Source organism: Melospiza melodia, chromosome 8 (assembly GCF_035770615.1).
Source record: "Melospiza melodia melodia isolate bMelMel2 chromosome 8, bMelMel2.pri, whole genome shotgun sequence".
NCBI classification, from domain to species: domain Eukaryota; kingdom Metazoa; phylum Chordata; class Aves; order Passeriformes; family Passerellidae; genus Melospiza; species Melospiza melodia.
The window spans coordinates 15,071,620-15,097,500 of NC_086201.1; the positions used below are offsets into that span (position 1 = coordinate 15,071,620).

The window sequence follows — 25,881 nt, forward strand, 5'->3', positions numbered from 1 at the left end:
AAGAACCTAGTAATGGCAGATCCTTTTGTCCAGTTAAGATATCTGGAAAGTCTTCTGCAGTTGAAGTAAGTAGTAAATTGCTGCAATATTCAAAGGTAATTTTTCATCAGTAATGTCTTTTTACCTCATCTGTATGTCTCATTTTTTCACCCAGCTGTAATCATATGAGACTCATTTATATTCTTCATTCTCAGGTAGATACGGCACATTTACCATGAAAAATTTCCTGATTTTCAGACAAGTCCAGGAATGTCCATCAGATTTCACAAAGGTGCTTTTGGCTTGTCAGGTAAAATCTGTTCTTCCACAGCTTTCTAATTCCATAGATTGTTTGTTTCAGTGCAGAGGGGACAACAAAATAAAGAACCAAGCCAACAAACAAAAATAAATGTACTCCCCAACAATCTTCCCAGTGATATTCCTGGACACGAAGAACATCCAACCCTCTGGTCCTCTAGTGTCTGTCTAAAGCGTCCATAGGCTCAAACACAGTTGTCAGCTTTACTCTGCTGTGGTGACAGCTCAAGGATTTCATGGGTTTCATATTTCTGGTAGCAGTTTCCTGGAGAGTAGACCTGGGTTCCTGAGAGAAATGATTGCACTGTGTGCTTGCTGTGCTGCAGAGGGTGTCTGCCTGGGGGTGATCCAGGTGTCCATCTGCACTCAGGCTCCCTGCACCACAGGCAGTTGTCTCCCCAGCTTCAGGAGTTGAAAGATCAATGTCTCCATGAAGAACACTCTGTATACCTACAAGCAAATCAACTACTGCCTCATTTTACAGACAGGTGTTACTGACCCTTCTTCATGGCTCACACACAGAGGCCCGTATTGGATGTCTGCTTCCCAGACATCCAACATGAGCCATGTGGGGTGTCCAACACTGGCTTCACCCACAGTGAGCCCAGCCAGCCACCTGCCTAAGGGTAAGTCTCTCTTCTCACAATTCTCAAGGCGATGGACCCTTGCCACAAAGGCGCTCAAAATATAACTCAATGTGTGCTCATCTCTCAAGGGACAGGAAGGTAAATAACCACACTGGTTTAGCTGGCAAGGAGCAGCTCTGTTACATGAATACAGCACCATTCTGCAGAACAGGAGCTTCCACACATGGATCCTTTCAGGACCACGTTGGAGCTAGGCTAATGTTATGTGTCTGCTACAAACGAAACCCATCCGTGTTCCAAAACCAGCCTGCTTTTATGCTGCCATGGTAAAAAAGGATTGTTTTCTTCCTGCAGCCTGATTCAATTTTAAACCCAATTTTTATAGCTCATATCTGTACAGGCTTCCAGTAAGACTATTCTCATCTGAGCAAAAACTGTTTTGAGGAAGTTTTACCACAAACCCTTAAATACTTTGATATGATAGTGTCCATTGCACTGACAAACTCAAGGCTAAAAATAGAGTTTACAGGCTTAAGTTTGGCATCCAAGCTGACTGCAGTATTGCAAAGCAATTTAAAGTCAGCAAAATAACGTTTAACGTGTCCCGGATCCCAGATCTCCTTGGAGAATAAAGTTTAGAAAAAAAAAACAGTAAGGAAAAAAAGCTAAACAACCACAACATCAGGTCAGATGGTAATATGCTGCTGCCAAGCCTCATCCATACAAAGTCATTGCAGATGCTTCCTGGTCAGTGACAGTCTAAACAAGCAGTGAAACACTTACAGCTGTAAGCCTGCATGCCTATCCAAACCAGCCTTCTGGAAGGGAAGGTACATGGTAGTATCAGGGCAAACCTGGGGTTTAGAGAAAGAGTTGCATGAGGAGATGCATGGGTCTTTCTGCAAGGGATGGTGAGAGTGGTTTATTGACTCTGCTGATCCTATTTGCATTGCTGCTTACAGAGTTTGTGGAGGATTCAATCTTCTAGATAGAGGGAAAAGGAGGATTTTATTTCCTGTGATTGATAGGGCCACTTCTGACCCATTTTATTCCTTTTTCTCTCAGTGCTTTGCAGCTGAGTTGTAACTAGAGACAGGGTGTGGGACAAGCATACTGGTGGTGCCAGAAGTAGTGAGAATTTCCCCTGGAGCCCAGCAGGTGTGAGGTTCTCATGCCATCCAGATAAATCCCATTGCCAGATTTGGCTTTTTGAAGGATATTTTTTTCCCATTGCTCAGGTCTGGCATGGAATCTCATTATTTAAGAGATATTTTGCTTTTCCCTATGACATAGGGATATGATCTGTTCTTCAGGATTCTCATCATAATAAAGTTCTCCCTGAAAGGGAAGGGACAGTACACTTTATGCTCTCACCTCAAGTGTGTGATGGTCCTCACATTCCCTCAGAATTTTACAAGAAGATTTTAAACTTCAAAAGTACACATGTGGACTGTGCTGGGAGAAAAGCACCAATTCTGAAGACACTTTTTGACTACAGGTTTCTGCATGGTGGCTTGAAACTATCAAGATGGGGAGTCTTTTCCATCCAATCTGCTTTTTTCTGTCCGTAGTTTGTAGTAGTGGCATCATATCATCACTGGAAAGCCACAGCAAAAATCATGTTGATGATGCGTAGGAAACTCAGTGACTTTTTTAGAGATTTAATTTTTAGAGATTGACAGCACTGGCCACTTGCACAAGGCTTCTATTACAACACATGTTGTTTTCGGTTCTTTATGACTTTGCCAAAGCTGAATGTTTGAGTTCAGGTTTTCCATGCTGGATGTATCCCTTCAAGCTGAATTGCTTTTTGTTGTTCCTCTTCCACCATCCAATTTTCTCATCTAAGTTGACCTGACAAACATCTAAAAGAAGAAAAGCCACAGAGTCCCCATTTCTCAGGCCTGGGTCTGAGCAATACTGAATGTCAATAAACATTGCTACACAGAAGGAACTAAACTACTTGGAAAATATCAGGAAGCTCTTGGAGAAGCCAAGAAGAACAATCAGGTTTCCCTAGCCTATCAAGTGTGTCCTAAATCTCAAGCTTTTTGTTCTCCTTGTCCCTTCCTGTAGGACTTGTGATTTAAAGGTTAGGATGACATGGGTGTCAGAGGAGTCAAAACTCTGGGTCAATTGGGTTAGGGGATCTTTGGTCTACAGAGAGCTTCTCCTGCAGGACTTGTGTTGGAAATGTCTTGTAATGTGATATTTCTGTGCACTAATCCTGTTCTCATGTGCTGCCCCACAGTCATCTGTGGTATCTCCTCTCCCTGCTGAATTTCTCAGACATGAGCCCAGAGCCTGGCCAAAAAAAATAAAAAGCCAAGAAAACCAACTTTCACAGGGAAGAGTGATGTGATTAGTAGATAGGGGACAAGGACAGAAAAAGGAGGGTGACATGAGGATAACAGGGCACAGCCCAAGACAGTGCCTGACCTCTCCATGCAGAGCTCCAAGGTGTCTATCAGCACTGCCTCAAGTATTTAACGTGTCCCAGAAAAACTGACAACATATGATCCTTGGTTGCCCTGCTTTCTATTCTTCTGTGCTCTGGGATGGCCATCTGGGACCTGGCCTCACAGCTCTTACTGTGACTTCCTGGGAATGGGGTAGAAAAAACACATCCAGAACTCTTCCCTGGTGGAAGGTCTCAGGGAACTTCGTGGGACCTACAGAATCCCTTTTGTGGTAAAACTGAGGCCTCAGCCACCTGCACATCTAGATGGAGGGCTTTGAGAACAGCTAAACAACTGCTGGAATGAGGTGCCAAAATTTGGCCTGTTTCAGAAGAGAACTCTCCCACGTGTGAAGAAAATGTTGCCAATTGAAAGTGTTTCAGATGGGAATGCTGAATAAAGCTGATGTCTGCTTTATTTCCTAAATACATAAGATGTGATTTGGCTTAGGTTAGAAATCTGTAATGACCCATCACCCTTTGAAACCAAAGCAGAAGTTTCTTCAGAGGTTGATTCAGAGCAGAACCCTGATTTCTTGTGCTCTACATCACCAATCTCCCCACTGCATCTGAAGACAAAGGCAACCAGATGTCTGTACATGACTACCTGTATGCTTGGACATTAATGCTCAATATAGATTAACTAGGTCTGTTCTAACACACTTCCCACCAAACTACACTCTTCTTGAGGCTGTAGTGCCTTTCTTCTTCCTGCTCTCAAAAGTGATTGTAATTTATACATAGATAAAGGGTAGAGGCAGGAAGCCAGCTCAGTTATTTGGTCACATTAAATCAACCTTTTTCCTTGGATCATGTCTTCATTATTGTGGTCAGGAAGCCTTGAGGACTCAAGGTCCATCCACAAGGATACCTGAGTCTGTACATCACTGCACAAAGTGAGAAGGTTTTGTAGAGAACAAGAGATTCCCCGAAGAAACCGTGCAGACGATGGTCTTACATGAATTGCAGTTTCTGGCTTGTTCCTTTTGCCTGGAGCACCAGGTTAGAGGGGGTGTTGGATACATCTCCCTGTGATCTAGTGCTGATGGGCCATCAGCAGCCATAGGGAAAACTTCAGCCTTGTTCCTAGTCAGAATCACCCAGCACAAACTGAGAGAGACAGTCATGCTCCAGCCACATGATATTTAAGACTGGGAAGCTCATCCAACTGACACTGAACTGCTATTATACTTGCACTAGTTTTCAACCAGATCAGTTCCCTGACCACATTCATCATGAGACAACAGGGATGCCTCTGCTGCTACAAGAGCAGAGAAGGGAATGGGAGAAATGTGGGGTAGGTACATTTACCCCTGAAGATTTATGCTTGTTTTACTTGCCCTGACTCAGGGTAGTCGTCAGAGACAGACACCTCTCTGTGACATGCTCTAGCTCCAGAACAATAAAGTTCTTTGAAAACACATCAATGAGCTCTTGGTTCAAAACTAAGATGATATATACATCACAGCATTTTTTGGCTTAAAATACAATGCCTTGAGAAAAAAACATATATTCACTAATCCAGCCAAGAACTGTAATAAACTGTCAACATCAGTCTTGTTCACTTCATTTGGGTCTTGCTAGTCCCTACAGAAAGGTTCTTCAGCTGTGATGTCCAGGCTGGTGGTCCATGGAGACCTTTCTGTTCCTGTGATTCTGTTTTTTCTATCTGAATCTGATAAACCTCATTAAAATGAGTCAGAACATTATAGGATGAAATGTCAGACTTGTCTTCATGAAATATTGTGCTCTGAATTGACCCAACACAAGCCAGCTCCATGTGGGATCTAAAGCAGTCATTTAAGTGCATTGCTGAGCCCAGCTAATAAGAGTTTTGAGAAGTAGATTATATTAGTTGCCACTCAGCACCTTGTGATTGCATTTCCATAGCTTTTGGACCAGTTTGGAGTGTGGGCAAAACACGTCCTGCCTGCCTGCTTGCAAATGACTGTATGGATCCATGTGCATGTCTATCTAATCACATAAATGAATTCTCTGGGTGACATGAAATTCCTTGCCCATAGTACAGGAAGGACTTAAGAAGCTGCATAGTCTTTGCCTTCCTGAAGTTCTGGGGCCACTTTGAATATAAATCTGAACATGAGAATATTTCCTGAGGGAAGGCAGGGCCAAGTTGGAGTATTCCAGAGGTACACAAGTAATATCAAAATTCTGGAAAGCCATAAAGATTTACAGACAGGATGTCCTCTGTTCCCAGGTAAAGGAAAACAAGTACTTCCATAAGAAAAGGGGGAGGAAGGAGAAAAGCATAATTCTTGCTGTAAATTTCATTTAATTAGGGCTGTGATACAGACACAGCACATGTGGCAGCTCAGCTTGGTTTTCGGAGTCCCATACCTTGTTTGTTTGATTTTGGTGGGGCTTTTTCCTAAGAAGCTGTTCTCTCCTGAGCCACCCATGCCCTAATCATCTCTGTGACATAATGCTCCTATGTTAATCTGTAGTTGCCATCCCACATATTTGTGCCTGCTTCCTGCACTCTGCGCCAAACCTACCTTGGTTTTTCTGCTGCGTGGTTTCAGCCTTCACTCAGCCTCACCAGTTCTTGCCAGTACAACCTGTCATCAGCTCCAAGGTCAGTTCCTCACTGACATCCCATTCACACGTCATCAGGCAGCTATGGGCTCCCAGCTAAATCCAACCCTTAGAAAGAAAGGGCTTAGCAGTGCTATAAAAATTAGAATTGCCTTTGTTTGTCTTCATCACCTCCCAGGTGGTGCTCTATTGAGAGCAGCAGTTCCTAGTGTGAGATCTGTGCCCATCAGGAGCACTAAGTGGCAGGCAGATCTAGACCAGGAGGCAATCAGCATGGAGTGGAAAGGCCACAGCGCAGCTGCTGTTGCAAGAGACATCATTTTTGGTCAGGTTTTTTCTTACAGCAGGCTATGTCTATGCAGTAATGTCAAGTCCATGCAGACTTGATTTTTCCTCAAAGCCAGTGGCACATTTTGATTGCTTTCACACCAACCAGAGGCTGTGGCCACCCCAAGTTAATTTCTGTCTTGCAGGAGCAGGGCAGGGTGCCCCAAGAGAAGGCAGTGACAGTGAAAAGATAAAGTGTGAGTTTGTGTCAGAGGTATCAGACTCTCCAGGGTATAGTTCACAGGTTGAGGAAGTCTACATGATGTTTTCTTCCTCTTTGCTCCTTCAGGAAGATGTCTTGTTCAGAACAGATGTTTAAATAACTGCAGAGCACCAAATGGTTCTGACTACTTTGAGACAGCAAATGCATTGTGTGTCCAGAACACTTCTCCTCATGAGGTGGCAGGAGACATTAATTTCACCAAACAGAAGAGAAACCAAGACTAGCTCGTTGATAGTCTGGGCACGGATTATGAGATAAAGATCTCTCAAAGTGCTAGTCTTCCATCACCCCAAGATCCACTAGTCACAAGTCTCCTTCCCCTGGTCAGCGGGGGTCCAACCTCAGATAGTATATGCACAGTTCTGGTGGGGTGCAAATTCCTAATCCCATCACCTCACAGCTCTGACTGAAACAAGCACTCCAGTGGGAGCGATGGCCCAGTTGCTCCTTTCTCTTCCTTCTTCCTTGAGCCCCAGGCAGCAGAGATCATGGCAGGGTCCCTGAGCTCAAGCCATGAAGAATCTATTTTGCTGCTTATGGAGAGTTAACTCTGGCATGAAGAGGTGACTTTTACTCCTTACAGCTTAATCAAACCTCAGATGTGGCATCAGCCCTAAAGAGGAGGCATTTCTTCTCAGGGAAAGAAAATTAGAGACTTTGGCTGCATCCTGGTGTGGAGGCAGTCCCTACAGGTGACCTCCTGCCTTGCACCAGCTGGTGTAAACTCACCCAGCTCCGCACTCAGATGCTGCACGGGGCTTTGTCATGCAGACCTACCCTGTACAGCCCTTTCTAGATGGACAAGCAGGTCTGAATTTGTGTCACATTGGCCAATGCATTGTGCCTTTGCCAATGGTATGTGCGCCTTTGATCACATACCATTGACCAAGTCACTTTGCATCATGTGGAGAATGGAGAGCAAATAACTTTGTAGTTTCCAGGGTTGCTTGGGAGTGATGCATACCTGGGAAGCTGACTTGACAACTACAGCAATTTGAACAAAATGTAAGTCCCCAGAACCTGAAGAAGATGAAACCTGGTGAATCAGACTCCTTAGTGCTCCACAGCAGGGGATGGCCTCATTGCTGCTTTACAAGCACTGCTCTCCACCATGCAAGGGGCTGTTGCTTCTGTGTGTAGTTGCCTGTCACTGCTGAGATCACTGTGGGAGTGTGGCTGTAAACGTGCTGAAAAGCCAGCTTGTACTCAGGAAGCACAGGAATGCCTGCAGAATAAATAACAATGTAAATTAGACAGGATTGGAGTTCACCAGCCCCAGCAGGAGTTATCCCCTTGTCCAAACATTGAGCCAGCAGCTGATGAGCTTCCCTGTGTGCTCAGCAGGGCTCCTGCCAAGCTGAAAAGATTAAGAAGGAAAACTTGCCCCAGCTGAACAAATAGCCCAAAGGTCTGCCTGAGGCTCAATAGATGATGGGGGTAGCATGGTTAGGCATTAGTTTCTGTAGCCTGAGAGACAGATGCAAGGAGCACCCCATCCAGCAGCAGCTGCCACACTAGCCTGCAGGACCTACAACAAGCCTGAAACTGTGCCCTCTGGAAAAGATCCTCACTCAACAGGCAAGAGCAAGGTTCAATGCTAATCATACAAATTCAAATACCATCCACTCTTAGTCATGCTATTCTCTTAAGCACAAGAGCAGATACCTGGGGAAACCAAATGCCTCCTAGTCTCTTTGTCCCAACCCTAGCAGAGGAAAATAGCTAGTCTGTAAAAGAGACATCACGTCTTCCAGAAATGTTGACAGTCCTCCATGTTTCACCACTATTTCTGAGCCCAAGAATCAAGTTCTTCTTGGCTTAGGTCCCCTAGGATGGTTGATGGCTCAGCAGGGACTGCAAATCTATGTCTTACAGCTAGTGAAGCATGGCTCAAAAACATCTTCTAATTTACCGCCAAGCATTTATGCAAACATAAATCCAGTGTTGATCCATAGGGACCAGCGTAATCATACATTAAGAGAAACAGAGCATTTTGAAACTCCAGTGACAGGTTCAACCCCACCTTCCTTAAATCACCTCCAATGATCTTGACCTCATCTTAGTTCCCAGCTGAAAATAAACCTGCTGTCACACTACTTTTCCTGAGTTTCTGCTGCACCTGAACTCATCACTAAAGCAGGGAAGAGAGGGGCTGGAGAACCCAGTGAATATTATCATTCATCATGGGGGGAATTTTTAATATGTTTTCCATCATAGCCATAAACTGAATGATCCAGGAACTTTTATGATGCTATTCCTATGGCATCTCAAAGGACGGAAAATAAAACATATTTTTATTAAGCCTCTTGAAAGATATAACCATTTATTTTTATCTGTTGGAACCCTACAGATTGGAGACTTGACAATTACTTTGCTTTCTGAAAGCAAGAAAGTTTGTGGGGTGGTCAAACTGAATGTTACTCTAATAACACCAGGACACCCCAAAACAATGTTTTGGCATCTCTAGACCCCCAAAGGTAAGTTTTGGCATATCCTGCAGGTAAGCTGTGACTTTAAGAAAAATTTGAGTGATCATTCTCATTTTCTCTGGTAAAGGAACAAAAAAACTGAAGGTCTTTGCTTGATGACATTTGATACGAGCAGATGTGACTTTGCTCTACTTTCCTCTGCAATTCTTCTTCCACCAAAAATTGCTCACCACTCTATGCTGCTTGTGTTACTCCCTGCCTGCATTCATTCACTAGAGATTAAAATTAGACTTTGCAATGATTCCTCCAAAATCACAGGCTCTGGAGGGACTGGTAGGTTTTTCACCAAACACGTAGAAAACACTGAGTTTTTTTTCATGGGAATGGTAGGTGGCAGGAACCCAGTGGAAAATACTGTTGGGCGTCTGGGAAGTCTTTTTGTACTGTCCCCAAGGGAGCCAGAGAAATAAAAGCTCTAAAGAGAACGATCTTCATGTGAGAGAAAGTTCTGACACAGTTGATCTTTCCAGGTGAGGTGATGGGAACAAGAAATAAACAGAAGTCTAACTTCCATAAACCATTTCATGAACCTGCATTTAGTATGTCATCTCTGAGATGCTTCAAAACAGAGGTAGCCATGTCACGAATGTGGGGATCTCTACCTGGAGTGATATTAACATTTAAAATTTGGTCTTAGATCTGTATTCCTTAGGAAGCACCTCTCTTTTGTATCTAAACACATGCACAGAATGTCTACAGTGATTCTGATCCTAGCATAAGCACCCAGAGTTTGAGAAGGACATTTAGATCTGTTTTCACATCCCCAGTCTCAAGGAGTTTCCATCAGAGAATCTACAATTCATGTTAGCAGTCTTGTTGATAACACTGTCCTGTGTAAGAAACAGTAAAAAACATGATCCATGGACAGGAAGAGATTTACAGATGCAGAACACAGAAGCAGGACAGAGGTTGTGGAGCTGAATACACAGTGCCCAAGGACAGAAGGTGATTTACAGGAACTTATAATTATCCAGGCACTTTTCACTGGGGATGGTTTAGACATATCACTTCTGAAACCTTCAGCAAATCACATAAATAAGGAAGTGACACAAACAAAGGTAAATCAAAAAGTGTTTTAATAATCAGATACTCTGAAAAGGCCTCTGATGTGGCAGCAAGTTGATTACAAAGTTTAAAAATGTCAACTTGGCAGAAAAAAAATTGCACTTTTCTCCCACTGTGCAGCTATTTTTCTTTGTCCTGGCATCAGACCAAAAGCTGCATAAATCTTTGGAGGCATCTCACAGTACGTGCATGGTTTCCGGACTAGAAATGGTGTAAGTGCATCTTGGACAAGAGAAGTGCCCCTTGCTCCACTACAAGAGGTACCAGAGAGAAGTGTCCATGACAGGGAGGCCTTTGGGAAGGAAGGTCACTGTGAGCATGTGAAGGTTGTTGAAGTGCTCATGCCTTGCCTGTATCTGTGGTCAGCCTGCATCACAGATAGCTGTCTGTCATTTTAATCCTTCAGATGTCGAGATACCTCTAATTAACAGGCAGAGAGTTCAGAGCTTCAGTCCCCTTGCTATCCTCCCAGTGTGAAACTCACACTTCCCATACTTTTTCAAGCCTTCAGTCTCTCTTCTTTTGCACCAGAGAACACAAGAGCTCTTCAGCATCTTCCTCTACAACCATTCCTCTTTAAAACACAAAGGTCAAGAGTGGGTTGGATGCTCAAGTTTTCAGTCTTTCCTTCAGAGTTCTCTAGATGCTCAGTCTGCCTCCTCTTTGTCCTCTGGATCTCACCAGTTGCTTTGTTCCTTTTTTGAAGTGTGAGGGCCCTGTACTTCAGCTCCAGCTACACTGATGCTGAATTGGAGCTTACTGTTTTGGACACTTTGCAAGGCAATGTCCTCCTTTATACACCCATTTTTCAGTGCAACATGAAACCCTGTTTCCCATTTTGTCTGGTCCATTTTCTACCCCCTCAATCTCATATTGAACAATACAGAACTGCTGCTTTGCCATTTATTCCTCCATCTTGAGTATTACCCTCCTGGGCTATTGAATATCCCTTCATAAGCAGAAAATGTTATTCCTGTCTTTGTGGAAGGAAATCACATTTATTTCAGTCTGCTCCTGCAACTGGGAAAGACCTCTGCAAATTGCTGAGTCTCCATCTCATCATCAACAGTTGAGATAGTTTTAAAGTCCTCAAGGCTCAAGCTAAACTCATTTTTAACCTTTTGACCATTGTAAAAGATGCTTGAATGTCATGCTCTGTTCTCCATCTGTCTTCCCATAGACTTAAAAAACGTGGCACTCTCCCACAACTCAATATGTCCTTTACTTCCATGGGCTTCAAATCAGTCTCTTCTCTTTAAGAAAATAATAATTTAAAGGATTGTCTGTGTCTGTTACTGAACCACACTGGACAACTTCTCTTCTGAATACTAAATGAATATTTAATAAGTGTCCTGCTACTTTCACTATCTTATGTGCAGTCATTATGGTCTATAGATCAAACCTAATGATTCCTGATAAATGTCTTAAGTTCCCCTGGTTCCTTACATGGCTGTAATAAAATCACCAGGCAAAGGTAGCTGGCAAGAATTGCCTCAGTTCCTGACCTCATTCCTCATGAATCTGCATACAGCTGCCTCTTACCCCTTCAAATCCAAACCCTAGAGGCCTGAAAGATTATTGTACACACTTGAACATGCCAAATTCCCAGTAGATTAACCCTCCTCCAGGTACCACATCAGAATGCTTTACCCTTGCTTTGAAGAAATCACTTCCTTAAAATGCCTCTGGTTTAAAGCAACAGATGAGTTCACCCCCATGGCCGAGTTTTGGCCCTTGTTCTCTGCTGAGGCTGACATTTTATACACAAGCTGATGTCTTCCAAAAGCTTTAAGGGTACCAAGAGTTTCTCCATTTGTCCTTCATTGTATACCCATATTCATGTGCACTGTGCCCCCATTAACAGACATGTATGGTCACTTGCCCATGGATCCAGGTTCTGTCTGACTCTTTCAGGTACTTCAAGACCAAAAAATTTGTGGCTCACTAACCTCCTGAGCCAAAATGTTATTTTTTTTGTTAAAACCTTTCGTGTATTTTACTCTTGTGAATTTGTCTAAATATTTTTGAACCCAAATAAACTTTCCCCAACCACATAAAACTGCAGCATGAAGTTCCACAGCTGCATTGCAAAATGTGTGGAAAAACATCCTCTCTTCCTTCCTTTGTCCTTCCACTTAGCTTCTTTTGGTATACCCCAGTTCTTGAATGAGAAGAGACAGTGGGAAATCATTCCCTATTCATCCTTTCAAAGATATTCATACAGATTTCTACCTTTCCCTGATTGTCTTCTCTTCCTGGCCTTCTCATTAGCTTCATACAGATGGACAGATTGTTCCTTTTAACTTTTTCAAAGATCTACTTTTCAGGTGAACAATTTCTATGATGGACACATTCTTCAGAAATGGGCTGAAAACCATCAGCTGTATTGTACTTCATTAAATGGGCATTTCAGTCACTACTGAATGTGCTACATTTGAACTCCCTCCTTAGACCAGTAATTGGTAAACACCTGTAAAATAATGTGGCAGAACTGCTAAGTACCAGTTGTTTTCCATTCCCATCAGTGTGAAAATGCCTGAACTTCTCAAGTGGCCAGAGTTGAGAGTTACCATCCTCTCCTCAGCTCGGGCAACTCCCTATATCTCTTCTCTTCGCCTGTGGCAAACACACAGTGATTCATTTCAGCTTAGTCTGAAGTGTTAAATTACATTATTCTTCATTTGCCCAGGGATAAATTGACTCAGCATTTAGGCTAAGTATTTACTGTAAGGTTTGCATCCAGACAATTACCTCAGCTTAGCTGATGCTTGGTAACTTGTTAAACCACAGTATCTTAATTACAAGACCTAAGGCTCTCACAAAACAGATTGGGATTTTGAGATAACTTCTGCTTCTATTTTGAAAAGTTGGAATAAATTCCTGGACAAAACTATTCTAAGACAAAGCTCTGTATTACAATCTCCCATCATGTAGTCAGAAGAATTTTGTATATACAACAGGAGTTGCAGCCATTTCTTTTCTAATCCAAACTGTCCACCAAATACAGAAATAAGATGAAAAACTACCCTTGGCATAGCTAATTGCAATTAGAGACTTTTGAAAATTCAAGCTCTCATTCCCCACTTCAAACACAATTCAGCAAAGTGTTTAAGCTCTGACTTGAATGGGATGACTTAAGTGATTAGAATTAACCACGTGGTGAAGCATTTTGCTAAACCAGAAACCTGAGGAGGAGAATAATGCCTTAAAACTATGACAGTTCTTCAGGTGAAAGAACACAGAAGACCCTTACTCTGGGTACCACAATTATATTACTTACACTTTTTTTTCTAAAATAAAGACTCTTTAAACATGGCTCGTGTTGCAGCCTTTGGACAGAGATGAGTTTAATCTTTTTCAAGTTGCAAAATAACATCTCAAGGAAAATGTCTTCCCTTAGCAGTGAAGAGATGGTGCATGACTCTGTAACACTGACAGAAACCCCTTAGCCCAGACATTTTTCAGTTTGGTTTAACATGCAGGTGTATGCCCAACAAGGAATGCTAATTTTTGTACTTCAAGTATTAGGATCCATTCTGACAGCAGCATAATCTGAGTAACTTCAGCACTTGCTCAAGACCAACACAGTATACTTTAGAGTAGTTTTTGGCACATTATGTACACACTCTTCACCAAGATGGCTCTTAATACACGCTCTGTACCAAGATGCGTTCCCATATATTGCCACTGAATTTGCTCATATTCTGTACTTAATGGACAGATATGTTGAATAGGCCTTCAATTAGTTTGAATGAGTCCTTGAAACTGGGACATGATATTGTTGTGGCGTTACATCAGAGAATGTACTTGCCCCTCCCCAAGCATTCACCGTGTTTAACATGCACATTCATGATTTTTATGACCTTAGAAATTCTTCTCTCACTCATCTGCCATGGTAAATGCCAGTCATTTGCCATGGTAAATGTGCCTGCAATACCAAGGAAAGAAACTGTAAAGGCTACAGTACAAATTCAGTTCTTGTAAATATTCCAGGCATTCATGTTGGGCATCAGCTGTGGTTGAAATATGGGGATTTGGGGGGTTTTCGTTTTGCTAGATGATTACTCTGTTTGGGATAATCACTGAAGCATGGCCTTGAAAGAAATGCCTTTATTATGCTTATGGGAGAACAATCTTGCCAGTTAAGGCCTCCAAGTTTAAGGGTGACATAATTAGTCCTGCTTTGAGAGAGGAAGTGGCAAAAGGACCATTTTTTCTCAGCCCACTTTCCTGTGATTTTTGTGCTCTGCAATAGTGGTAAGTTGGCTTCCACAGTGCATCTATTTTAATATCTCACTGCTACAATCTCTTTTTGGTCCCATTATTAGCATTGAATTAATTCAGGTCAATAATCTACTCAAAGATCAAAACTAAACTCCAATAGCACATTAGAGGAGCAGACCTGATGTACCCTGTGTCAAGCTTATAACCATGTCTGTATAACGTATCTGTCAGCATGTTTTCCTGACTTGTGCATCAGGCTACTGACAACCAAGTCCATAAATAAATAGATAAACTGTTCTGCTGTTAAAAAAATGTTTAGTTTCTATTTTTCTTCAATTTGTCATTCATCTTACAGTAGATTAAGTAAGGTCTTCATTCAGTAGATCAAAGTCTTCTAACAATAAAGCACTTTAGACAAATGGAGCTGGAAGAAACTCCTAGGCCATCTCCCTACCCTAAAGTAAGTCCCGCTCTGCCTGTGCCCTTTCTAAGACCTCCTGCAATCTCCCCCATGGTTTTGCAAGCTAGAAATCTCATTATGCTTCAGGGAGTTTTATGTGTTTCAACTGCTTTGATGCTGTGGTGGCTCTACAGGGAGGAACTCCTACCTCAGACGGTGCAGTTGTGCTGTGATGGGCTTCTGTCCTGGGTGTTGAAAGATTCCTGCTTGTCAGTCTTTGGGGCTTGCTAGTCCACCTTCTCACAGACACACATCCTCCAGAGCCATTCTCCTAAATGGCACTGACAGACACCTACATACAAAATGCTCAAAAAGCCTCAGCTCATAATCCCCTCTGACAGCAGGTGGGCTCCTGGCTCCTCTGGGGAGTCCAAAGGTTTTGCTCTGGATGTTGCACCTCTTATTCAAAGACCTTCATTTCTAGAGGAGCTAAAACTGCCTGGCTCATGCAGCCCTTGCACACGATGTCTGGCAAATGCTGCAGATGAGGATTCTCAGTCTAAGGAAAATGCAGCAATTAACACTACATTAATTAACAGAAGAAAATGCAAGCTATTTTTGGAAGTAGGGCCTGCCCACTCAAAAGCATTCAGAAGACCCATTGTACCCTTCTGCTAACAAAGCCTCATTAGCCTCCTGGAACAACCAGTCCAGAAATGGGAAAAGATGATTTAAACTGGTATACACACTGTGCAGATCCAGATTTTGAGAATCCATTTTCTGGCCTATGTCCCAAAATTCTGTTGGATTGGAAAAGGAAACCCTGGGATGCCAGTAGAAGCAGAAGCTAAAAAGTAGCAGGGACTGCCCTGCTTTTTATAATTCTGCTGTCATGGGATAGAAGAACCAGAGCTCCAGTATGTGCTTGGCTGAGAGATCTAAGCCTGTTTTTGGAAATCCATACTTGGCTCTTTTTGGACAGATAGTGTCTCTTTGAAGCACTAAAAAGAAAAGTGCTTACAGAACCTGGCTTGTCCAATTTACCAGTGTAAGAAGAGGCAGGGCTCTGCCTTATGTCATTTTTCTAGATAAGAGGACTATACCAGGGCAGCTTTTTACCTGTCTGTGGTGAGTGGCATGGTGGCCTTGTAAGGAAGCTTCCTTGAGAAAAGAGATAAATAAAGGTAAACCACAGGGAAATCAATTATAGCAGAGAGAGAATCAAACTATATCCAAAAACATGCCCTCAGAAATCCGAGGTTCTTCAGTTTGGTCAGACCTGCTTACGAAGCAAATTCAGGTGGTGTTTGAATGATTTAAAGACTGTGTGTAGGCTCACCAGAGATGCAAGTCAGGAGCAACATCAGTGTAACACTCATGTGCCAGTAACACAAACCCAGATTGCTGCCCTGCACCAGTCCCAGAGTGGCTGCCGTCCTCCCAGCCACAGTCTGGGTATTGCTGACTCTGGGAGCAGCTCTGGGGACTTGGAGAAGGAATAAATTGGAGCTCATCACTGAGAACTGGGGAGGAATTTTCCGATGGAAGTGTTTGTTGTCGGAAAATGTGGGTTCATTGACAGCTGCACACGTGGCAAGGGTGGACTGACTTCAGTGATGCTTTTTTTTTAGGACACGAACAGTTTTCACATCCAAGCATGGAATTTTTATTCAAAAACAGAGCCGAAAACAGCAGTTCCAGAGTGCCCATTTATCCAGTGATTGCCATGTAAACTCAGAGGTGGAAAGCATGGGTTTAAGTCCCTGTTGCATATGATTTGATTTTTGTGTCCTTGCATCTCTAGCAAGTCCCCTCACTCTGAAGGTCATTGTCTGGGGAGAAGAACATGATCCCTCTTGCTGGGGAGGGCTGTTTCTTTCTTTGTTTTGATTTGTTTGTTTGTTAAGAATACGGCATTATTTCATGCAGTAAGAGAAAAAGACAAACAAAGTTCTTGAAATCTCAAGTGATGCCAGAACATATTTTCTACCCAGCTACTTGCCATAAATAAAACTGACATTTTATATCTTGGCCATTACAGCTAAATGACTGCCATGATTATTTTTTTTCCTCTTAATAAAATAGAAGTCATGTTAACAAACACTCGCTACCAGAAAATTTGGTCTTGTTTCAGCTGGTGCAAAATGCAAATAGTGAAAATATCAGTTTAGAAAGACAAATGAGAGGCTTTTTTTTTTCCCTACCAACCTTAATTTGGGTGACTCGTCTGCAATCCAGATGGTATCTATGAGGAGGGAATGGAGACAGACACGATTTTTTTTATCTTTTTTCTTCCAAGAACCACATTGCAAATAAATTTGGAAAGGGGACCACTTAGAGAAGACCTGTTACAAGAGGTACCAATATTAATTCTGCAAAGGTGATTAGCACATTTCGATATCCATATGGTCATTTAAATTTTTCTAAGTCCTCAACTGGACATTAAGTGACTCACCAGCTCTTAGAATATTTTTTTTTCAGCTGAAACATTTCACTGTGCCCTTTGGCAATGGATTTTTATGCTGCAATTTTATTTAAAAGTTTGCATGAGAAACTTCAAGATTTAGAAAAAACAGGTTAAAAAGTTTATGTCTCCACCTATAACTGCCTAGTTCTGCACATCTGGAGAGTACCTGAGGATGGGATCTTTTCCTTTCCTGGCACAGATCTGAGTTTGATCCAAAGCTTCCATTGCATTACACATTTTAACGCATTGCTCTGCATTCTCAGACAGTGATTTTTATGAGTAAATAACATTAACAATGAATAGCTCAAAATGTTAAGCTCTTGAACTCAGAATTGGGTTGGGCAGTGAAGAGTCGAGCTCACTGTCTCAGGATGAAAACAACAGGCTTGTATCTGACAGAACCAAGTTAAATTCCTGCCATGGACTTTTTCAGTCTTTGTGATGCCTCTGGAGCTAAGACTGGGCTTTGCACATATATACAAACACACTCAATGGTATGCTGCTTTTAGTAAGACCCTTTTATTTCCTCTGAGTCCTGGACTCTGTTCATGCAGTGACTCATGAGCAAATAGCTTTGCAGAACTTATCCTTTGATTTGTAATGCTCCCTGCTGTGCCTCTGCAAAGTCTTTTATTTCTTTGCAAACTTTGCACAGAACACTTTCATAACTATAACGCCCCAAAAGCTGAAATCAATGAGGACTGGATCCATTACCCTAAGGATGTATTTGTCTTGCTATTTTCCAACTTTGAAAATTGGAAGCTTTAAAGCATTTACCACGGAAGGCAAGAACACATTCTACTACTTAGGAGCCCAAGTTAGATTTCAGTGGAGTTCAGGTACTAATTCAGATTCCTAAACACTGCTTTTAGCATCAGTCTGAGGTGGCTGAGCCTCTTTTTTAAATCCAACCTCTCCACCTATGTTTGTGCTGCCTCCAACAGAAGTCCTGGAGTTCAGAGCAAACCAAATGCCTTGAGATGGTGACACTTGCACTTAAGGTGGGACCCCAAGTCCCAGCCAGCTTCATGACCTCAGAAATTCATTTACCTGAAAATATTGAATTCAGATCAGAAGTCAGACCTGGCTTAGCTTTTTAGTTCATGCTTCTGGCAAGCAAGGGAGTCTGACAAACCCATTTTGTTCTCTGTAGACACAGGCAGGGAGAAGGGGTATGCCTTAGCTAACATCAGGTAAGAGCACTAGAAGAAGCTGCCCACAGAGGCTGCAGAGTCTCCTCTGGAAATGTTCAAAACCCACCTGGACATGGTCTTATGTAATCTGCTGTAGGTGAGCCTGCTTTACCAAGGAGGTTGGAGTAGATAATCTCCAGAGGTCCTTTCCAACCTCACCCATTCTGTGATTCTGCTTGATCATGTGAAGAGGCAGCCTGAGGTGCTTTCCACAATGTTCACCCATCTTTTCTCCCCAACTCTCATTTCAGTGGCATTTTTATATCTAACTCCCCCAGACAAAAACAGGTAACAGCAAAAAGCACTGGCAGCAACATATTTTCTCCATCCTCCCCAACAATGCCTGAACAGTTCACAAATGCTGAGAGATGCAGGCTTTGCAATACCTCTGTGCAGAGCAGCCTTGTGCTACCTGCTATTATTGACAGATGGAGAGGTGAATGATGTGACTATCTAGCAGAAGTTGTCACAAAAATTTCCAGCTAAGTGACGACGAACATAAATTGTTTTATATTCCTTTGGAAACCTCCTTCTCCTTCTTGCCTCAGAGTTGAAAGACTACTAAAATATTAACTGCAAAGTGAGAGCTATATGGGAAATTTTGTCTCATTCATCTTTCATTCTCTCTTACAGGACAGTTTATCGTGTTGGGGACTTCAAAGGACTGCACTAGATAAGCAGAGGAGAAACGCAGATTAGCTGAGACATCAACAAGCATTGGATGAGGTCAATTAAAAGCCAAATTAAACAAATGGAGCTTTCAACTTCGATCCAGACAGGAAGAAGCAGTCAGTTGCAAGGGTTGGAGATGAAAAGAATTCCAAAGGGCTGATGCAGAACAGGAGCATGGGGGTGGGAAGTGTGTGACTAGCCAGGGGCAACATGGCAGTGTGGGGCAGAAGTACCTTCCATCTACTGTCTTCAGACAGGACCAAAGCTCAGACTTATGTGGATCGTTGATACCTGGAGGAGCTGAAAGGGAAAAGTCCTGGCCAAGTTAAGAACTGTCCAGGTGGCTACAGAAAGGAAGATGAAGCAGAGCCCCAGAGTGAGGGTCGGGGTGAGTGAGGGTGAGGACAAGCTGTGCTGCAGCAGGCAGAGCAGCAGAGCAGCAGTGAGAAGAGGCAGATTTTGTGCCAAGTGGATTCTGGGTCATGTAACCCGAGCCAAGCTGCTGAGTCACCCTGCAGAGCTTTCCAAAAGTCGCTTTGCCCACCTCCTGCTGCCTCAGTCAAACCCATCTGAAAACAGGGGTCAGGACAGTCAGGAACTGTGCTGGGAAAACAAGGTGCTGGCTGGATATGCCAGGGGTGACCATGAAAAGATCTGAGCCTGCAACAACATCTGAGACAACATCAGAGGACCCCGAAAATGCTGAGATAAAAACACTGACTTTGTCTCATGGAGGAGTTTTTTCAAGAGTTTGTATTATTCTTTGCCCATCCAATTCAGTCACTTGGAATACTTTCTGTTCTCCACGGCTCTGTTTAAGCCCTGGACAATTAAAGCCAAAGCCACACTTGTAAGCAGTGGTAGATTAGAGTTTAAGCAGATCATACCCTTCCCCTAGGCTGCCTCAATGATATTTTTTCCTAACATCTCCTGGGTTTACTCCTCTGACCATTGAAAAATGGTACCTTTATTCAAATAACTGTTCCAAACCACTTTCCAGAGTCATTGTTTTCCTTATTTCAGTCTTTCAGTTCCCAAGTTTGCCTAATACTTGTATCCTTGCCTTCTAAAAGGATATCTTAATGGTCTCAAAATTGATGTCTTTTGGCTTATGCTTCCATGTGGATCATCTGACTCCATCAACAACCTTCAACCAGTGCAGTATAACCTCCAAGAGATTATGTTCCCCAATTAACAATGGCAGATTATAGAAGCTAGAGGCCAACTAATGCTCTCTTGACAAGTGAAAAGCTACAGTGTGCAGTGTGTTCCCAGCAATTCTCTATTGTGCTTGGCCAAAAGGTCCTGAGTTTGAAAATACATGTGCGATCACTTACTAAGATGTAGCAAGAAGAGGGGAGTTGATGAAGGGGCTATAGGACACAAAGATGGCAAGCAGTCATACAGCAGAGAGGGTTGTTGCATGGTAAGGAATGACAAGGGAAATGCTGGGCATATATCCACAAGGAAGCAGTTTTCATGACTTTTTGTGTCGAGGGACATTACCCTGGCCTGGATCAGAACGTGGTTTATGTGAACAACCTTTTCCTTGCAAAGCAATGTAGTTCCTGTATGACACACAGCATTTCTTTTTCTCTCAACTTACTGGCATTGCAAAGACAAGATCTTGGAGGCCCCTCCAACAGCCTCCCTTCAGTATCTCAGCTTATCTTCCTTTTCTTCTCAAGAATCCCAGGACAAGCCTGATGTCAAATGCTTCCCTTGAGGCTGATTTCCATCACTCCCAGGGTTATGTTCAAACACTCATATAGCCTAGTAATTAATACAAACTATCATGAGCTGACATGTACCTCTGTCTCTGTATCAGTATCCTCCATGCCTCCAGAAGATGGATGGATTTAAATATCATCTTTGAAGACAGCTGAAGAAAGTTAACTAGGGATTGGCTAACACAGGAAAGCTATTTTTACCAGTCAACTGGTATCTGGTTACCTTGTTACGGGAAGCTTATGCAATGCTAGTAAATTCTTAACTAAGGAGATAGATTGGACACCAAAATTATTTCACTTTGAGAATGCCTATAGGACCTCAAGAAGAAATACATTTGACAGAAAGAGATTTACTTGCCTTCTAGTGTTGGAGCTGCAAGGGATTTATTTTTTCCTTTAAGGTTTCCTCTGGAGCTATGTGGGCTACCAATAAAAAATGGAAATTCATTATGAAATTCCTGATTCCAGGAGCAACTTACTGAAATAAACTTTCAAATCTCACCATCTTCACCAGTATTTCATGTGACCAAGTAGCACCAGCATTTTGGGGCATGCATTTTAAAAAGACTGGTGTTTCAGCATACACATATGCAAAATAAACTTTTCTGGGAAGCATCAGCATGGCCAAAATGATCTGAACAGTCCTGGGCTGACCATCCCAGAAAGTGAATAACTTTGCGCAGATGGAAAACACTGGGCAAAGCAAGCTGCCATTAATCTTCTGCCTCTCCTCCCTGGAGAACGAGGACAGAAGAGGAGGCACAATTCTAATTTTGTTTTTACCTTTGCAACTGCACTAAGATTGTCCCTGGATCCAAGTAAGGGCAGAGTTTGGCCCATTGACTTCTGAGCAGTAGGGGCTGATGCAACTGGACCCATGTGCAGAGGCAGCTGGCCAGTAACACAAACTGTCTTGGGAGCCAGGGCACGATGCTGTGAAATGCTTGATCCAGCACAGCAAGATGTTTTCCTTATTTGCAAGCCCTAATATGAGAACAAGGCGCACAAAGTATATATAGCTCTGGGGATCTGGATGGAGAACTTTTGTGTCCTCAAAAAAATTATAAATAAATAATTTGCTGGACAAAGGGGGACAGCACTGCCCAGCTTGGAAGGAATTGCTTTTTTTGGAAGGATCAAGGGAGGGCAAATGGCACCAAGCCACTTCTAAAAATTGATTAGGAGGGCAAAGCATATGCAGGTTTCCAAGCAATGAGTAAGCACCATGACATCAAGGAAAGGTTTTGTCAGTGGGATTAAGAATTCCCACCAGTGATGTGTCTTGGGGATGCAGAGCCAGACAAATACAAGAAGTATCTCCCTGGGGAGAGACTATTGAAACATATAACATACCCTAGATGATGCAGTTCAGACTTCTCTAGAGATAGGGTAGATTATTTCATAGGATCACAGATAATGGCAGAACTAAGGTCTATTGGCATGTCCCAGTTCAAACACTCAGCAGCACCAGGAGGGCCCCAGAAAGGAGTAAAATATTAGAATTTACCCACATGGGATGAAACAAACCCAGACCCTAAGTTAGGTCTTTTTCTGCTCTTTAATAACCAATATTGGCCTGCACTAGGTATCAATTAATCTAGCATCTCTATCAAAACCATGACAATTCATTCCAGTTACTGTGAAAAAAAAGTTGTATTCAACAGAAAATTCAGAGCCTTTCTGTTTTCCCTTTAACCTGGCTAGATATTCTTGTAGCTACATCCCATGGCAAAGTCTTTGTTTGCCTATATGCTGTGTTAAACACACACACACTCATATACACACACATGTATTTACTCTGTCCCTGGTCTGAGTTCGTGTCGCTACTTCATGTCACTGGAAGGAGTCTGTTCCCAGACTCTTATCCCCTTTGATCTGAGCAGGCATGGAGGCAATATCAGTGCCATACCCTTCCATGGCAGCAGCTTCCCTGCTGGAACACACTCACCTCCCAGTTTCTGGCCTCCAGCTGCAGGGCTCAGCTCTGTTTTCCAAGGAAAGCAGCCCTGCCTGCAGCACCTCGCTAATTGTGCTCCCGTGTGGGTGTGTGGAGGTAACTCGAGTCCCTCCGCCAGCCAACTCCACCAGGCAGGAGGCACAGGGCTCTCGTAGCGATTATCTTATCTGCTGGAGCTGATGGGTGCTGTTCTTACAAGCCAAGTACCTAATCCTCTTTTCTCTCTCCTAAGCACTGGGCCTCCAGGTAGCCTCAGGCAAGCTCAATCCCTGTATTAATTATTGGTTGCATTTTCTTAGAGCCCTTCTTATTTTCTTTTCTTTTTTCTTTTTTTTTTTAACATATATTCAGTCACTCCTAAGTGAAATTCCATCCGTCACCCTTCCCTCATAACGGGTTCACATCTGTTTCTGTAGTCTTTCAGTATCATAACAAGCTCTGATTTTGCAACAGTAGGCAGATTTGAGGGTCTGAGGGCATTTTTGGGAGGGGGGGCTTGGCAGATTAAACTGAACAAACTGAATAAACCTTCATAATGACATCAGGCTAAAAGTCAAACTCACAGGGAGCAAAGCTCAGCTCCTCACGCCCAATCTTGCATCTCGCCTGCATTTACAAGTGCATGCTGGGGCTTTAGACAGCCAAATGAACAAGCAAGAAATATCAGGTGTGCATCTGGCCCAGAAAACACTTCTCGGATTGCCCTTTGCTGTCCTACTCCCAGCAGCTTCAAAAATGAGAGATGTTAAGTGCTGGGGGAGGGTTCCAAGCCTGTTAAAGGAGTACCACACTACCTTCCACAGTAGCACAGCACAGGTGCAAGTGAGAAAGCCACAGACACGTGCATTTCTCATTTTCTAAGTGTAAATCATATCTTTGCAATAACCCCATGCCCAAACCTACAGCAGCTCCACCAAATGAACGTATTTTGCTGTGCTTGCCTCTCTGCCTGCACCGTCAGCATACAGGAATCCTCAGCTTTACACCTTCTCCTGTGTGCTTTTTATCACTTTCCAACCAGCCTCAGAGAGGACACACCACTGTGCTCACTATAGTAGGGCCATTTGTTCCAGATTTGGAATGGATTCTTGCCCAGTTTTCCCTCACCTGCAGATCAGGCAACCAGGGCCACCTTGGCTGTTGCCAGCTGGAGCTGGATTTCCAAGGGAAACCTTCACCGGAAGACTTTGATCAAATCACCTTCTTTCCTCTGCTTCAAAGGTGAAGAAGTTGGAAGTCTCAGAGACTCTTAAAAACACCTTCAATTTGGAGAGGCAACCCCACTTCTTCTCATCTACTTCATGCCTGACACTGACCAGACCAGAGAAGTCCTGCTGAAAAGGGGCAGGCCTTATTTCCTCCTATAATTTACCCCTGAAAAAAGACTTCACTGAATTTGTACAGCCTCCTGCTTCTACTGTTGAAATGGCCCCAATTTTATCTCCCTCCACTGGCTACCCTCGCTCTGAGTCATGGCTCTGCACATCCTGGCTGCTCACCCTTCTGCAGAGAGGCAAAGGTTAAGTGTGACATGAATCTGTCTATCCTCCATCTCCAGAAAACTCCTTAGTGCTATAGTGGGGAGGGACAAGGAGCAGAAATGTCAAATTTACAGTTTTTACAGACAAAATCCAGAATATGTTCTTAGTCATCCCCTAAGACAGGCTGTTAAGGAGCACAACCTTAACTTATGTCAGAAAATCTGCTTGAGACAGGACTTCAAGAAAGTCCCAAACACAGATAAGAGCAACACAGGTATGCACTTCCTTTAAACAAAACAGAACTCAAGTAATCTCCCTTACCAGAGCTTCATGTCGTTCAGTTTGCCAATTCCATGGCTCAAAACCTCTTCTGTTCTAGTTAACACTTCTCAATTCCACTAGGATTGTGCTGGTTCTTGAGATGTCAGACCTCAGTGTGAGCCCATGTGTGCCTGTGCTTCAGGTTTTAGAGAGCAGTGCTGACACGTTCTCAGAATATCCTGGCATTGTGCTGAAGCAACGCTAAAGGAAAAAAATCATCCTCCTCCTCATTTTTTTCAGCAGAGATGTTGGGTCCCATGCTGTCTATTCTTAATCTGCAGCACCATCTTTTGAGGGCATGCTGTATTCCCAAGAAAACGCACTGAGCTCTCCCCAGAGGATCCCCATGGGCCCTTGCTGGCCACAGTCAAAGCTGGCTGAAAAAAAAAATTGTGACAGAAGCTGTTTTCCATTGGAAAGGGACATTTCAAGGCAAAATGTTTCTTGGGAACATGTGACGCTGAGCAAATTTGTGACTGAAAAATGTCAGGCTGCTACAGCAGCAAGAAAATCTTACTTTGTTCCAAGTTTTCCAATTTGCTCACTCACAGCTTGTTTTTGTCCAGCTTACATTTATATTTGGGCATAAGGTACCATGTGTATTGATACTTTCTATTCCATATTTACATTATTACATTTAATATTTGAGAATAATGTTTTGGCATTGACAAAATGTGTTATTTTTGGTGTTGTCAAATGGAAATTTTAACTGGGGGGGTAATAGAGAAATGTTGTCCTTCCTCATCAATTCTCCCTCCCTGTTAATGGCATCATCATCCATGCAAAAACAGCTTCACTGTCTGGACCTGTTGCAGTTAATAGCAAAGAATTGCTTTTTGTCACACCTAAGCTCTGAAGGAAGGGAGTGAATGTCTGTGTGCAGTGTATGTGTCCCTTCACTTCATCCTGGATTTCAGTCAAGGCTGAGGGAAGACACAGCAATAGGTGCAATGATGTGTTAGTAACCCGTGGTGATGACAGAGCTGTGCACACAGTGACTGTTCCATCCATGCAGTGCTCTGGGGTGAAATATTTGCACCTGACACATAATGGGGAAACTGAAGCACGGGGAGGGGACGTGATCCTTCTACTTTTCAATATCTTCACTTTTTCCCTTCAGAACTTGATGAAAGGCCATGGAATAAAAGAGGGTTGTTCCAGGGGAGTAATTTCTCATTCCCTTTTAGCTAGGCACTGGGTACTGGCTCAGCAATGCTGCTCTGAGCCACCTGCAAATTGCTGCTCAGGCATGTGGAACCTGCTGAGCTGCAGGAGATGGGCAAGGCCACCAGAGCCTGGCATGGTGAAAGCTCATGGATGCCATGGTGAAGATAATAATGGCAGCATCTTCCAAGGGCTAGCCATGTCTAGGGAGAAATATAAGCAAGGAAAAAAGTTTCCACTTTCCCTTTATTTTTATTTCAACCCCTTTTA

At 43.0% G+C, this 25,881-nt stretch overlaps 1 long non-coding RNA gene across 1 annotated transcript in view; it reads left to right on the forward strand.

The window, feature by feature from the left end:
* The first annotated feature begins 8,858 nt into the window (after nt 1–8,858).
* The window catches only part of LOC134420966 (uncharacterized), a 39,547-nt gene continuing 22,524 nt past the window's right edge, over nt 8,859–25,881 (forward strand). Inside the window, exon 1 of the long non-coding RNA XR_010028472.1 lies at nt 8,859–8,925. This is a non-coding gene — a long non-coding RNA (uncharacterized LOC134420966). The remainder of the gene's footprint in view (nt 8,926–25,881) is intronic.